We start from the raw sequence: 17,535 nt of genomic DNA on the forward strand, positions 1-17,535 counted from the left end.
GGATAAGGGAAATGCAGTAGATATAGTATATCTCGACTTCCAGAAAGCATTTGCTAAAGTATTTCATACTATCCTTATAGAACAAATGACCAAGTATGGGATTGACAAGGCTATGGTTAGGTGGATTCATAACTGGCTCAGTGATTGTACTCAAAGAGTGGTGATAAATGGTTGCACGTCCAATTGGAAAAGTGATTCAAGTGGGGACCACAAAGTCCTGGCCCCAGTGCTGTTCAACATTTTTATAAATTATTTACATAAGGGAACTGAATGTAAACTAATCAAATGTGCAGACTATGCAAAGCTAGGAGAGATAGCTAACACTAGAGAAGACAGAGAAAGGATTCAAAAGGATCTAGGGCAATGGGCAGTGACTAATAGAATGGTATTTATTAACAAGAAGAAATGCAAGATTCTACATCTGGGGAGAAAAAACAAAAAATACATCTATAGAATGGGAGGAACAGAACTAATCAACAGCACGTGTGAGAAAAAGACTTGGGTATACTAATAGATCACAGACAGCACAAGAGTCAACAGTGTAATGCAGCAGCAAAATTAAGCAAACACAGTTCTAGGATGTATTAAGAGAAGCATACAGTTTAGATCGTGTGAAGTCATTATCCTCTCTCCTCCTCCTTGGTCAGACCTCATCTGGAATACTGGGTCCAGTTCTGGGCTCCACATTATATAAAAGACATTGAAAAACTGGAGCAAGTTCAGAGAAGAGCTACCAGGATGGTGAGCGGACTGCAAAGTATGTCCTATGAGAAACAGTTAAAGGATCTGGGAATGTTTAGCTGCAAAAAAAGAAGGATAAGAGGAGACTTCGTAGCTGTCTACAAATATCTGAAGGGCTGTCACAGTGTAGAGGGGTCATCATTATTCTCATTTACACATAGAAACACGAGAAGCAATGGGAGGAAACTGAGAGGGAGAAGAGACAGGTCAGATATTAGAAAAAAGTTTTTGACAGTGAAGACGATCAATGAGTGGAACAGGCGGCCATGTGAGGTGGTGAGTTCTCCTTCAATGGAAGTCTTCAGAGGCTGGACAGACATCTGTCTGTGATGGTTCAGTGACTCCTACAATGAGCAGGGGATGGACACAACGACCCTGGAGGTCCCTTTCAACTCTAATATTCTAGGATTCTATGTAGATATTAGTTATAAAGTGACAATTTATCAGAGGATAGCAGCGTTATATATGGAGATTAGTTATACAGTGACGATGTATCAGAGGATAGCAGCGTTATATATGGAGATTAGTTATACAGTGACGATGCATCAGAGGATAGCAGCGTTATATATGGAGATTAGTTATACAGTGACGATGTATCAGAGGATAGCAGCGTTATATATGGAGATTAGTTATACAGTGACGATGCATCAGAGGATAGCAGCGTTATATATGGAGATTAGTTATACAGTGACGATGCATCAGAGGATAGCAGCGTTATATATGGAGATTAGTTATACAGTGACGATGTATCAGAGGATAGCAGCGTTATATATGGAGATTAGTTATACAGTGACGATGCATCAGAGGATAGCAGCGTTATATATGGAGATTAGTTATACAGTGACGATGCATCAGAGGATAGCAGCGTTATATATGGAGATTAGTTATACAGTGACGATGCATCAGAGGATAGCAGCGTTATATATGGAGATTAGTTATGCAGTGACGATGCATCAGAGGATAGCAGCGTTATATATGGAGATTAGTTATACAGTGACGATGTATCAGAGGATAGCAGCGTTATATATGGAGATTAGTTATACAGTGACGATGTATCAGAGGATAGCAGCGTTATATATGGAGATTAGTTATGCAGTGACGATGTATCAGAGGATAGCAGCGTTATATATGGAGATTAGTTATGCAGTGTCGATGCATCAGAGGATAGCAGCGTTATATATGGAGATTAGTTATGCAGTGACGATGCATCAGAGGATAGCAGCGTTATATATGGAGATTAGTTATACAGTGACGATGCATCAGAGGATAGCAGCGTTATATATGGAGATTAGTTATACAGTGACGATGTATCAGAGGATAGCAGCGTTATATATGGAGATTAGTTATACAGTGACGATGCATCAGAGGATAGCAGCGTTATAGATGGAGATTAGTTATACAGTGACGATGTATCAGAGGATAGCAGCGTTATAGATGGAGATTAGTTATACAGTGACGATGTATCAGAGGATAGCAGCGTTATATATGGAGATTAGTTATACAGTGACGATGCATCAGAGGATAGCAGCGTTATATATGGAGATTAGTTATACAGTGACGATGCATCAGAGGATAGCAGCGTTATATATGGAGATTAGTTATACAGTGACGATGCATCAGAGGATAGCAGCGTTATAGATGGAGATTAGTTATACAGTGACGATGTATCAGAGGATAGCAGCGTTATAGATGGAGATTAGTTATACAGTGACGATGTATCAGAGGATAGCAGCGTTATATATGGAGATTAGTTATACAGTGACGATGTATCAGAGGATAGCAGCGTTATATATGGAGATTAGTTATACAGTGACGATGTATCAGAGGATAGCAGCGTTATATATGGAGATTAGTTATACAGTGACGATGCATCAGAGGATAGCAGCGTTATATATGGAGATTAGTTATACAGTGACGATGTATCAGAGGATAGCAGCGTTATAGATGGAGATTAGTTATACAGTGACGATGTATCAGAGGATAGCAGCGTTATATATGGAGATTAGTTATACAGTGACGATGTATCAGAGGATAGCAGCGTTATATATGGAGATTAGTTATACAGTGACGATGCATCAGAGGATAGCAGCGTTATATATGGAGATTAGTTATACAGTGACGATGTATCAGAGGATAGCAGCGTTATATATGGAGATTAGTTATACAGTGACGATGTATCAGAGGATAGCAGCGTTATATATGGAGATTAGTTATACAGTGACGATGTATCAGAGGATAGCAGCGTTATATATGGAGATTAGTTATGCAGTGACGATGCATCAGAGGATAGCAGCGTTATATATGGAGATTAGTTATACAGTGATGATGCATCAGTGGATAGCAGCGTTATATATGGAGATTAGTTATACAGTGACGATGTATCAGAGGATAGCAGCGTTATATATGGAGATTAGTTATACAGTGACGATGTATCAGAGGATAGCAGCGTTATATATGGAGATTAGTTATACAGTGACGATGCATCAGAGGATAGCAGCGTTATATATGGAGATTAGTTATACAGTGACGATGTATCAGAGGATAGCAGCGTTATATATGGAGATTAGTTATACAGTGACGATGTATCAGAGGATAGCAGCGTTATATATGGAGATTAGTTATACAGTGACGATGTATCAGAGGATAGCAGCGTTATATATGGAGATTAGTTATACAGTGACGATGCATCAGAGGATAGCAGCGTTATATATGGAGATTAGTTATACAGTGACGATGTATCAGAGGATAGCAGCGTTATATATGGAGATTAGTTATACAGTGACGATGCATCAGAGGATAGCAGCGTTATATATGGAGATTAGTTATACAGTGACGATGTATCAGAGGATAGCAGCGTTATATATGGAGATTAGTTATACAGTGACGATGTATCAGAGGATAGCAGCGTTATATATGGAGATTAGTTATACAGTGACGATGCATCAGAGGATAGCAGCGTTATATATGGAGATTAGTTATACAGTGACGATGTATCAGAGGATAGCAGCGTTATATATGGAGATTAGTTATACAGTGACGATGCATCAGAGGATAGCAGCGTTATATATGGAGATTAGTTATACAGTGACGATGTATCAGAGGATAGCAGCGTTATATATGGAGATTAGTTATACAGTGACGATGTATCAGAGGATAGCAGCGTTATAGATGGAGATTAGTTATACAGTGACGATGTATCAGAGGATAGCAGCGTTATAGATGGAGATTAGTTATACAGTGACGATGTATCAGAGGATAGCAGCGTTATATATGGAGATTAGTTATACAGTGACGATGCATCAGAGGATAGCAGCGTTATATATGGAGATTAGTTATACAGTGACGATGTATCAGAGGATAGCAGCGTTATATATGGAGATTAGTTATACAGTGACGATGCATCAGCAGTATTACAGAATAGAACATACAGTACAGAGCAAAAGTTTGGACACACCTTCTCATTTAAAGATTTTTTTTATATTTTCATTACTATAAAAATTGTACATTCACACTGAAGGCATCAAAACTATGAATTAACACATGTGGAATTATATACTTAAAGGGAACCTGTCACCCCGAAAATCGCGGGTGAGGTAAGCCCACCGGCATCAGGGGCTTATCTTCATCATTCTGTAATGCTGTAGATAAGCCCCCGATGTTACCTGAAAAAGGAGAAAAAGACGTTAGATTATACTCACCCAGGGGCGGTCCCGCTGCTGGTCAGGTCAGATGGGCGTCTCTGGTCCGCTGCGGCGCCTCCCATCTTCATTACAAGACGTCCTCTTCTGATCTTCAGCCACGGCTACGGCGCAGGCGTACCTTGCTCTGCCCGCTTGAGGGCAGAGGATAGTACTGCAGTGCGCAGGCGCCGGAAAGGTCAGAGGCCCGGCGCCTGCGCACTGCAGTACTTTGCAGAGCAAAGTACGCCTGCGCCGGAGCCGTGGCTGAAGATCAGAAGAGGACGTCTTGTAATGAAGATAGGAGGCGCCGCAGCGGACCGGAGACGCCCATCTGACCTGACCAGCAGCGGGACCGCCCCTGGGTGAGTATAATCTAATGTCTTTTTCTCCTTTTTCAGGTAACATCGGGGGCTTATCTACAGCATTACAGAATGCATTACAGAATGATGAAGATAAGCCCCTGATGCCGGTGGGATTACCTCACCCGCGATTTTCGGGGTGACAGGTTCCCTTTAACAAAAAAGGGTGAAACAACTGAAATGATGTCTTATATTCTAGGTTCTTCAAAGTAGCCACCTTTTGCTTTGATGACTGCTGTGCACTGGGTAATGTCATGGGGGCAGATAGGGGTCTTCCCCAAACTTCCCACAAAGCAGACACTACACTTGCCCACAATTTCTTAAAATTTCCCTTCACTGCAGCTGGTGGTCCGAGGCCACCCCCTGATAACAGCCCATACCACTATCCCCCTCCACCATCGGGGGGAAACGTCCTCCTGGAGTCACCAGCCCCAGACTCCTCAGACACAGATGGAGAAGTGCGATCCATCACTGCACAGAACCCGTCTCCTCCAGAGTCCAGAGGTGGCGGCTTTACACCACTCCATCCGACTCTCGGCATTGTGCTTGGTGATGTACGGCTGTATCCAGCGGCTCAGCTACGAAGACCCATGTCATGAAGCTCCAGATTCTACATTATCTGTAGTCAGAGAGCTATCACTGTGTTATCTGTGGTGTTACATAGGACTGCAGGTGACATATACTACATTATCTGTACTCAGAGTTATCACTGTGTTATCTGTGGTGTTACATAGGACTGCAGGTGACATATACTACATTATCTGTACTCAGAGAGCTATCACTGTGTTATCTGTGGTGTTACATAGGACTGCAGGTGACATATACTACATTATCTGTACTCAGAGAGCTATCACTGTGTTATCTGTGGTGTTACATAGGACTGCAGGTGACATCTACTACATTATCTGTACTCAGAGAGCTATCACTGTGTTATCTGTGGTGTTACATAGGACTGCAGGTGACATCTACTACATTATCTGTACTCAGAGTTATCACTGTGTTATCTGTGGTGTTACATAGGACTGCATGTGACATCTACTACATTATCTGTACTGAGAGTTATCACTGTTATCTGTGGTGTTACATAGGACTGCAGGTGATATCTACTACATTATCTGTACTCAGAGAGTTATCACTGTGTTATCTGTGGTGTTACATGGGACTGCAGGTGACATCTACATTATCTGTACTCAGAGAGGTATCACTGTGTTATCTGTGGTGTTACATAGGACTGCAGGTGACATCTACTACATTATCTGCACTCACAGAGTTATCACAGTTATCTGTGGTGTTACATAGGACTGCAGGTGACATCTACTACATTATCTGTTCTCAGAGAGGTATCACTGTGTTATCTGTGGTGTTACATAGGACTGCAGGTGACATCTACTACATTATCTGCACTCACAGAGTTATCACTGCTATCTGTGGTGTTACATAGGACTGCAGGTGACATCTACTACATTATCTGCACTCACAGAGTTATCACAGTTATCTGTGGTGTTACATAGGACTGCAGGTGAGATCTACTACATTATCTGTACTCAGAGAGGTATCACTGTGTTATCTGTGGTGTTACATAGGACTGCAGGTGACATCTACTACATTATCTGCACTCACAGAGTTATCACAGTTATCTGTGGTGTTACATAGGACTGCAGGTGACATCTACTACATTATCTGTTCTCAGAGAGGTATCACTGTGTTATCTGTGGTGTTACATAGGACTGCAGGTGACATCTACTACATTATCTGCACTCACAGAGTTATCACTGTTATCTGCGGTGCTACATAGGACTGCAGGTGATTTGGTGAGGCCCTGTATATGTGGTGAACGCTCTGCAGCCCTCCATATTGTGGGGCCCCTCTGGTGGCCCCGGGTTCTGGAGCGCTCACACTCCTGCGGTCTCTCGGGCAGTGGCGGGGGGTCTAATGAACGCTGTGCGTCTTTCTTCGGATTATTCTATACGATGGATTCTCTCCATGAACAGAGCAGACACCAGGAAGTAACGGGCCGCGCCGCTCACAAGATCCAATCTCCGTCCAGTTGACTGTGCTGCAGTGGTGAAGGGGTTAAGTGCAGTTGTGTTTTATAACTGGAGAAACATTCTTTACTCCTGGTAACAGAACAGTGAGATGGGCGATGAGTGATGGGCGATGAGTGATGGGCGATGAGTGATGGGCGATGAGTGATGGGCGATGAGTGATGGGCGATGAGTGATGGGCGATGAGTGATGGGCGATGAGTGATGGGCGATGAGTGATGGGCCATGAGTGATGGGCGATGAGTGATGGGAGATGAGTGATGGGAGATGAGTGATGGGCCATGGGTGATGGGCGATGGGCGATGAGTGATGGGCGATGAGTGATGGGCCATGGGTGATGGGCGATGAGTGATGGGCGATGAGTGATGGGAGATGAGTGATGGGAGATGAGTGATGGGAGATGAGTGATGGGAGATGAGTGATGGGCGATGATGGGCGATGAGTGATGGGAGATGAGTGATGGGAGATGAGTGATGGGCCATGGGTGATGGGCGATGAGTGATGGGCCATGGGTGATGGGCGATGAGTGATGGGCGATGAGTGATGGGAGATGAGTGATGGGAGATGAGTGATGGGCGATGAGTGATGGGCGATGAGTGATGGGCGATGAGTGATGGGCGATGAGTGATGGGAGATGAGTGATGGGAGATGAGTGATGGGCGATGAGTGATGGGCGATGAGTGATGGGCGATGAGTGATGGGCGATGAGTGATGGGCGATGAGTGATGGGCGATGAGTGATGGGCGATGGGTGATGGGCGATGGGCGATGAGTGATGGGCGATGAGTGATGGGCGATGAGTGATGGGCGATGAGTGATGGGAGATGAGTGATGGGAGATGAATGATGGGCGATGAGTGATGGGCGATGAGTGATGGGAGATGAGTGATGGGAGATGAGTGATGGGCCATGGGTGATGGGCGATGAGTGATGGGCGATGAGTGATGGGCGATGAGTGATGGGCGATGAGTGATGGGCGATGAGTGATGGGCGATGAGTGATGGGCGATGAGTGATGGGAGATGAGTGATGGGCCATGGGTGATGGGCCATGGGCCGGCACCAACTGCGGGACAGGGAGCCATCATAACAGACCAGCACCACTCCAGTCCCCGGCCGACACCTCTGATCAATTACACAGGCCTGGCTGGGCAGCACTGGGTCTGAATGCCTCTCAGCTGGTGATGAACCACAAGTACCAGCAATGACCACGACTGCCTAACATTGCCTCTACCTAGGGCAGAGAATATACCGTATCCATAAATCCGCCTGTTACCCTCTTACACGCTATGTGAGAGCTGCCGGGGAGTTTACACACTAGACTGCAAGCTCTATAGTCCAGGAGGCTCAAAGGGACCAACTGTGACCTCAGCGCCCAAAAGTGAGGTCAGAGGCCGAGAGATACAAGGAACTGACCAATCACCTCCGCAACCTCACAGCACGGATACTCAGAGCTGCAATCACAATGCTGCGGATAGCTACTCAAAATAAGTATGTACACAGTGACTACACCAGCAGAATAGTGAGTGCAGCTCTGGGGTATAATACAGGATGTAACTCAGGATCAGTAATGTAATGTATGTACACAGTGACTGCACCAGCAGAATAGTGAGTGCAGCTCTGGAGTATAATACAGGATGTAACTCAGGATCAGTAATGTAATGTATGTACACAGTGACTGCACCAGCAGAATAGTGAGCGCAGCTCTGGGGTATAATACAGGATGTAACTCAGGATCAGTAATGTAATGTATGTACACAGTGACTGCACCAGCAGAATAGTGAGCGCAGCTCTGGGGTATAATACAGGAGGTAACTCAGGATCAGTAATGTAATATATGTACACAGTGACTGCACCAGCAGAATAGTGAGTGCAGCTCTGGGGTATAATACAGGATGTAACTCAGGATCAGTAATGTAATGTATGTACACAGTGACTGCACCAGCAGAATAGTGAGCGCAGCTCTGGGGTATAATACAGGATGTAACTCAGGATCAGTAATGTAATGTATGTACACAGTGACTGCACCAGCAGAATGGTGAGCGCAGCTCTGGGGTATAATACAGGATGTAACTCTGGATCAGTAATGTAACGTATGTACACAGTGACTGCACCAGCAGAATAGTGAGTGCAGCTCTGGGGTATAATACAGGAGGTAACTCAGGATCAGTAATGTAATATATGTACACAGTGACTGCACCAGCAGAATAGTGAGTGCAGCTCTGGGGTATAATACAGGATGTAACTCAGGATCAGTAATGTAATGTATGTACACAGTGACTGCACCAGCAGAATAGTGAGCGCAGCTCTGGGGTATAATACAGGATGTAACTCAGGATCAGTAATGTAATGTATGTACACAGTGACTGCACCAGCAGAATGGTGAGTGCAGCTCTGGGGTATAATACAGGATGTAACTCTGGATCAGTAATGTAACGTATGTACACAGTGACTGCACCAGCAGAATAGTGAGTGCAGCTCTGAAGTATAATACAGGATGTAACTCAGGATCAGTAATGTAATGTATGTACACAGTGACTGCACCAGCAGAATAGTGAGTGCAGCTCTGGGGTATAATACAGGAGGTAACTCAGGATCAGTAATGTAATGTATGTGCACAGTGACTGCATGAGCAGAATAGTGAGTGCAGCTCTGGAGTATAATACAGGAGGTTACTCAGGATCAGTAATGTAATGTATGTACACAGAGACTGCACCAGCAGAATAGTGAGTGCAGCTCTGGAGTATAATACAGGATGTAACTCAGGATCAGTAATGTAATGTATGTACACAGTGACTGCACCAGCAGAATAGTGAGCGCAACTCTGGGGTATAATACAGGATGTAACTCAGGATCAGTAATGTAATGTATGTACACAGTGACTGCACCAGCAGAATAGTGAGTGCAGCTCTGGGGTATAATACAGGAGGTAACTCAGGATCAGTAATGTAATGTATGTACACAGTTACTGCACCAGCAGAATAGTGAGTGCAGCTCTGGAGTATAATACAGGATGTAACTCAGGATCAGTAATGTAATGTATGTACACAGTGACTGCACCAGCAGAATAGTGAGTGCAGCTCTGGAGTATAATACAGGAGGTTACTCAGGATCAGTAATGTAATGTATGTACACAGTGACTGCACCAGCAGAATAGTGAGCGCAGCTCTGGGGTATAATACAGGATGTAACTCAGGATCAGTAATGTAATGTATGTACACAGTGACTGCACCAGCAGAATAGTGAGCGCAACTCTGGGGTATAATACAGGATGTAACTCAAGATCAGTAATGTAATGTATGTACACAGTGACTACACCAGCAGAATAGTGAGCGCAGCTCTGGAGTATAATACAGGATGTAACTCAGGATCAGTAATGTAATGTATGTGCACAGTGACTGCACCAGCAGAATAGTGAGTGCAGCTCTGGAGTATAATACAGTATGTAACTCAGGATCAGTAATGTAATGTATGTACACAGTGACTGCACCAGCAGAATAGTGAGCGCAGCTCTGGGGTATAATACAGGATGTAACTCAGGATCAGTAATGTAATGTATGTACACAGTGACTGCACCAGCAGAATGGTGAGCGCAGCTCTGGGGTATAATACAGGATGTAACTCAGGATCAGTAATGTAACGTATGTACACAGTGACTGCACCAGCAGAATAGTGAGTGCAGCTCTGAAGTATAATACAGGATGTAACTCAGGATCAGTAATGTAACGTATGTACACAGTGACTGCACCAGCAGAATAGTGAGTGCAGCTCTGGGGTATAATACAGGCGGTAACTCAGGATCAGTAATGTAATGTATGTGCACAGTGACTGCATGAGCAGAATAGTGAGTGCAGCTCTGGAGTATAATACAGGAGGTTACTCAGGATCAGTAATGTAATGTATGTACACAGAGACTGCACCAGCAGAATAGTGAGTGCAGCTCTGGAGTATAATACAGGATGTAACTCAGGATCAGTAATGTAATGTATGTACACAGTGACTGCACCAGCAGAATAGTGAGCGCAACTCTGGGGTATAATACAGGATGTAACTCAGGATCAGTAATGTAATGTATGTACACAGTGACTGCACCAGCAGAATAGTGAGTGCAGCTCTGGGGTATAATACAGGAGGTAACTCAGGATCAGTAATGTAATGTATGTACACAGTGACTGCACCAGCAGAATAGTGAGTGCAGCTCTGGAGTATAATACAGGATGTAACTCAGGATCAGTAATGTAATGTATGTACACAGTGACTGCACCAGCAGAATAGTGAGTGCAGCTCTGGAGTATAATACAGGAGGTTACTCAGGATCAGTAATGTAATGTATGTACACAGTGACTGCACCAGCAGAATAGTGAGCGCAGCTCTGGGGTATAATACAGGATGTAACTCAGGATCAGTAATGTAATGTATGTACACAGTGACTGCACCAGCAGAATAGTGAGCGCAACTCTGGGGTATAATACAGGATGTAACTCAAGATCAGTAATGTAATGTATGTACACAGTGACTACACTAGCAGAATAGTGAGTGCAGCTCTGGGGTATAATACATGATGTAAGGTACTGAAGCTTCCGCCTCGAAAAACGAGAATCCACAATCTTCTCAACAACATATTCCAACTCCACATCGACCAACACAGGGGCCAGAGGATCAACAGAGGGAACAACGGGCTCCACATATTTCCGCAACAAAGATCTATGGAAGACATTATGAATATCAAAAGAGGCCGGAAGCGCCAGGCGAAAGGACACCGGATTAATAATCTCCGAAATCCTATAAGGACCAATAAACCGAGGCTTAAACTTAGGAGAAGAAACCTTCATAGGAACATGATGGGAAGACAACCAAACCAGATCCCCAACCCAAAGCCGGGAACCAACACACTGACGACGGTTAGCAAAACGTTGAGCCTCCTCCTGAGACAGCACCAAATTGTCCACCACATGAGCCCAAATCTGCTGCAACTTGTCGACCACAGAATCCACACCAGGAAGGTCAGAAGGCTCAACCTGCCCAGAAGAAAAACGAGGATGAAAACCAAAATTACAAAAAAAAAAGGCGAAACCAAAGTAGCCGAACTAGCCCGATTATTAAGGGCAAACTCGGCCAATGGCAAGAAAGCCACCCAATCATCCTGATCAGCAGACACAAAGCATCTCAAATAGGTCTCCACGGTCTGATTAGTTCACTCAGTCTGGCCATTTGTCTGAGGATGAAATGCAGAAGAAAAAGACAAATCAATGCTCAGCTTGGCACAAAAGGCCCGCCAAAACCTAGAAACAAACTGGGAACCTCTGTCGGACACAATATTCTCCAGAATACCATGCAAACGTACCACATGCTGAAAAAACAACGGAACCAAATCAGAAGAAGAAGGCAATTTAGGCAAAGGCACCAAATGAACCATCTTAGAGAATCGGTCACAAACAACCCAGATAACCAATATCCTTTGGGAAGCAGGAAGATCGGAAATAAAATCCATAGAAATATGCGTCCAGGGCCTCTCAGGGACTGGCACTGGCAAAAGCAACCCACTAGCACGGGAGCAACAAGGCTTGGCCCGCGCACAAGTCCCACTGGACTGCACAAAAGACCGCACATCACGCGACAAAGAAGGCCACCAAAAGGACCTACCAACAAAGTCTCTGGTACCAAAAATACCAGGATGACCAGCCAACACAGAACAATGAACCTCAGAAATCACTCTACTAGTCCATCTGTCAGGAACAAACAGTATTCCCACAGGACAACGGTCAGGTTTGTCAGCCTGAAATTTCTCAAGAACCCGTCGTAAATCAGGAGAAATGGCAGAAAGAACCACCCCTTCCTTCAAAATACCGACTGGTTCCAAGACCTCAGGAGAATCAGGCAAAAAACTCCTAGAGAGGGCATTAGCCTTAACATTCTTAGTACCAAGAAGGTACGAGACCACAAAATCAAAACGAGAAAAAAACAAGGACCATCGAGCCTGTCTAGGATTCATCCGTTTGGCAGACTCGAGGTAAATCAAATTCTTATGGTCGGTCAAGACCACAATACGGTGCTTAGCTCCCTCAAGCCAATGTTGCCACTCCTCAAACGCCCACTTCATAGCCAACAACTCCCGATTGCCGACGTCATAATTGCGTTCCGCATGCGAAAATTTACGGGAAAAGAAGGCACACGGTTTCATCAAGGAACCATCAGAATTCCTCTGAGACAAAATGGCCCCTGCCCCAATCTCAGAAGCGTCAACCTCAACCTGAAACGGAAGAGAAACATCCGGCTGGCGCAACACTGGAGCAGAAGAAAAACAACGTTTAAGTTCTTGAAAGGCAGAGACAGCCGCAGAGGACCAATTCGCCACATCAGCGCCCTTCCTAGTCAAATCAGTCAAGGGTTTGACCACGCTGGAAAAATTAGCAATGAAACGGCGATAAAAATTAGCGAAACCCAAAAATTTATGAAGGCTCTTCACGGATGTGGGCTGAATCCAATCATGAATGGCCTGAACCTTAACCGGATCCATCTCTATAGATGAGGGAGAAAAAATAAAGCCCAAAAAGGAAACCTTCTGCACCACAAAAAGACACTTAGACCCTTCCACAAACAAGGCATTTCACGAAGGATCTGGAACACCATTCTGACCTGCTGCACATGAGACTCCCAATCATCGGAAAAAATCAAAATATCGTCCAAATATACAATCAAGAATTTATCAAGATAACTCCGGAAGATATCATGCATGAAGGACTGAAAAACAGATGGAGCATTAGAGAGTCCGAATGGCATCACAAGGTATTCAAAATGGCCTTCGGGCGTATTAAACGCAGTTTTCCATTCATCACCCTGCTTAATACGAACTAGATTATATGCCCCTCGAAGGTCAATCTTAGTAAACCAACTAGCTCCCTTAATCCTAGCAAACAAATCAGAAAGCAAAGGCAAGGGGTATTGAAACTTGACCGTGATCTTATTTAAGAGGCGATAATCAATACAGGGTCTCAAAGATCCATCTTTCTTAGCAACAAAAAAGAACCCCGCTCCCAACGGTGAAGAGGATGGACGAATATGCCCCTTCTCCAAAGACTCCTTAATATAGCTCCGCATGGCGGTATGTTCAGGTACAGACAGGTTGAAAAGTCGACCCTTTGGAAACTTACAGCCTGGAATCAAGTCAATAGCACAATCACAGTCCCTGTGTGGTGGAGGGAAACTGGACTTGGGCTCATCGAATACATCCTGAAAATCAGACAAAAACTCTGGAATTTCAGAAGAGGGAGAAGAGGAAATTGACATCAAAGGAACGTGACCATGAACCCCCTGACAACCCCAACTAGTCACAGACATGGACTTCCAATCCAACACAGGATTATGTACCTGCAACCACGGAAAACCCAGCACAATAGTATCATGCAAATTATGCAACACCAGAAATCGACAATCTTCCTGGAGGGCTGGCGCCATGCGCATGGTCACCTGTGTCCAAAACTGGGGCTTATCTTTAGCCAAGGGTGTAGCATCAATGCCCCTTAAAGGAATAGGGTTCTGGAAAGGCTGCAAGGGAAAACCACAACGCCTGGCAAACTCAAAGTCCATTAAGTTCAAGGCGGCGCCTGAATCCACAAACGCCATGACAGAAAATGACGACAATGAGCAGATCAAGGACACAGATAACATAAATTTAGGTTGTACAGTACTGATGGTAAATGAACTGGCGATCCTCTTTGTCCGCTTAGGGCAGACAGAAATGACATGAGAAGCGTCGCCACAATAATAACACAACCTATTGGCACGTCTGAAACCTTGTCGTTATGTTTTAGACAGAATCCTATCACACTGCATAGGCTCAGGACCTTGTCCTGAAGATAATGCCATATCACTCACAGCCCTGCGCTCCCGCAAGCGCCGGTCAATCTGAATGGCCAGAGACATAGAATCACTCAGACCGGAAGGCGTGGGAAACCCCACCATAACATCCTTAACGGATTCAGAAAGACCCTTTCTGAAAATTGCCGCCAAAGCATCATCATTCCATTTAGTCAGCACAGACCATTTTCTGAATTTCTGACAATAAAAATTCAGCCGCCTCTTGCCCCTGAGATAGGGCCAACAAGATTTTCTCAGCTTAATCCACAGAATTAGGCTCATCATACAATAACCCTAATGCTTGAAAGAAAGAATCAACATTAAGCAAAGCAGGATTGCCAGATTCCAGGGAAAATGCCCAATTCTGTGGGTCACCACGCAGCAGGGATATGATGATTTTAACCTGCTGAATGGGATCACCAGAGGACCGGGGTCTCAATGCAAAAAACAGTTTACAGTTATTTTTGAAACTCAAAAATTTGGATCTGTCACCAAAAAATAAATCAGGAGTGGGAATCTTAGGTTCTAAAGCAGGAGTCTGAACAATATAATCTGAAATACCCTGTACTCTAGCAGCAAGCTGATCCACACGAGAAGCTAACTCCTGAACATTCATGTTAGTACTAGGTTCCTCAGCCACCCAGAGATTAAGAGGGAGGAAAAGACAAAACAGGCTAAGGAAAAAAAAAATGGCTCAAAACCTTTCCTCCCTTCTTCTGAGATGCAATTAACTCATTGTTGGCCAGTTGTACTGTTAAGATCAGGCGGCCTTGGAACAACATGAAAAGACCTTCGCTGGAGTAGTGGTAACTATACAGACCGCCAACCCCGAACCCATCACAGACACCAGAATTAGCCGTGGGGTGTACCCATCAGACCTAGACACCTCGACACAGCCGGAGGACCAAATTTCCCCAAAGATGGAAAATAGGAAAACTGACCTGCCTCAGGGTAGACCCCCAAAGCATAGGCAGCCCCCCACAAATAATGACGGTGAGTAGGAGAGGAAAAGACACACGCAGGCGGAAAACAGATTCAGCAAAGGAGGCCACCTCTATCCAGATAGGAAAGTATAGTACAGGATACTGAGCGGTCAGCACAAAATCTACAAAATATCCACCGCAGAAAAATACAAAAACTCCACCACCTAACCAAAGGTGTGGAGAGTACATCTGCAACTCCAGCAAATCCAACCAGACTGAGAAAACAACAGGACAGTCGAAGCAGGAACAAAATAGAAACTATGAACAGCACTGAAAAACAGACACACAGCCTGTGAGCCTAAGAAAAAGAATAAGACACTCATCTTTAGCTGAAATGGCAGAAGGCAGGAGAGGCAGGCAAAGAACCATTTCTGGCAATTGAACATTGACAACTGGCAGGGACTAACGAGTCCTGCAAAACCAAATAGCCCAGTCAGCTTTGCAATTAGCAGATACACCTGTCCAATCCTGCAGTCCAGGCACAACCGCATTACCATCTACAACCACCGGAGGGAGCCCAAAAGCAGAATTTACAACAATGTACACAGTGACTGCACCAGCAGAATAGTGAGTGCAGCTCTGGGGCATAATACAGGGTGTAACTCAGGATCAGTAATGTAATATATGTACACAGTGACTGCACCAGCAGAATAGTGAGTGCAGCTCTGGAGTATAATACAGGATGTAACTCGGGATCAGTAATGTAATGTATGTACACAGTGACTGAACCAGCAGAATAGTGAGTGCAGCTCTGGAGTATAATACAGGATGTAACTCAGGATCAGTAATGTAATATATGTACACAGTGACTGCACCAGCAGAATAGTGAGTGCAGCTCTGGAGTATAATTCAGGATGTAACTGAATTATACGGTGCACAGTGGCGCAGTGGTTAGCACTGCAGCCTTGCAGAGCTGGAGTCCTGGGTTCTAATCCCACCTAGGACAACATCTGCAAAGAGTTTATATGTTCTCTCCGTGTTTACGTGGGTTTCCTCCGGGTACTCCGGTTTCCTCCCACATTCTAAAGACATACTGATAGGGAATTTAGATTGTGAGCCCCATCAGGGACAGCGATGATAATGTGTGCAAACTGTAAAGCGCTGCGGAATATGTTAGCGCTATATAAAAATAAAGATTATTATTATTATTAACTCGGGATCAGTAATGTAATGTATGTACACAGTGACTGCACCAGCAGAATAGTGAGTGCAGCTCTGGGGTATAATACAGGATGTAACTCAGGATCAGTAATGTAATGTATGTACACAGTGACTGCACCAGCAGAATAGTGAGTGCAGCTCTGGAGTATAATACAGGATGTAACTCAGGATCAGTAATGTAATGTATGTACACAGTGACTGCACCAGCAGAATAGTGAGTGCAGCTCTGGAGTATAATACAGGATGTAACTCAGGATCAGTAATGTAATGTATGTACACAGTGACTGCACCAGCAGAATAGTGAGTGCAGCTCTGGAGTATAATACAGGTGGTAACTCAGGATCAGTAATGTATGTACACAGTGACTGCACCAGCAGAATAGTGAGTGCAGCTCTGGAGTATAATACAGGAGGTAACTCAGGATCAGTAATGTATGTACACAGTGACTGCACCAGCAGAATAGTGAATGCAGCTCTGGGGTATAATACAGGATGTGGCATGTGAACAGATTTTAGGCTTGCAATACAGCACATGGAGTCTGGATGTGGGGTGTCTCTTAATATCAGTTGGAAAGGTCAATCCTTCCCCTTCCCTTCACTCAGTTTTTTTGTTGGTTCTGGTTGGTAAAGACCATCTGTTCCCCAGAATGAAGAATGTACCAGATCTTACAGATAGGAGGGGGGGTAAATGGGTAAATTAAATCATGAGGTCAAT

The 17,535-nt window shown here is 44.4% G+C and overlaps 1 protein-coding gene across 1 annotated transcript in view; it reads right to left on the reverse strand.

Moving 5' to 3' along the window:
• The window catches only part of GFRA1 (GDNF family receptor alpha 1), a 300,260-nt gene that overhangs the window by 241,584 nt on the left and 41,141 nt on the right, over positions 1 to 17,535 (reverse strand). The gene's annotated exons all lie outside the window — the stretch shown is intronic.

This window comes from Ranitomeya imitator, chromosome 2 (assembly GCF_032444005.1).
Source record: "Ranitomeya imitator isolate aRanImi1 chromosome 2, aRanImi1.pri, whole genome shotgun sequence".
In the NCBI taxonomy this organism is placed as follows: Eukaryota; Metazoa; Chordata; class Amphibia; order Anura; family Dendrobatidae; genus Ranitomeya; species Ranitomeya imitator.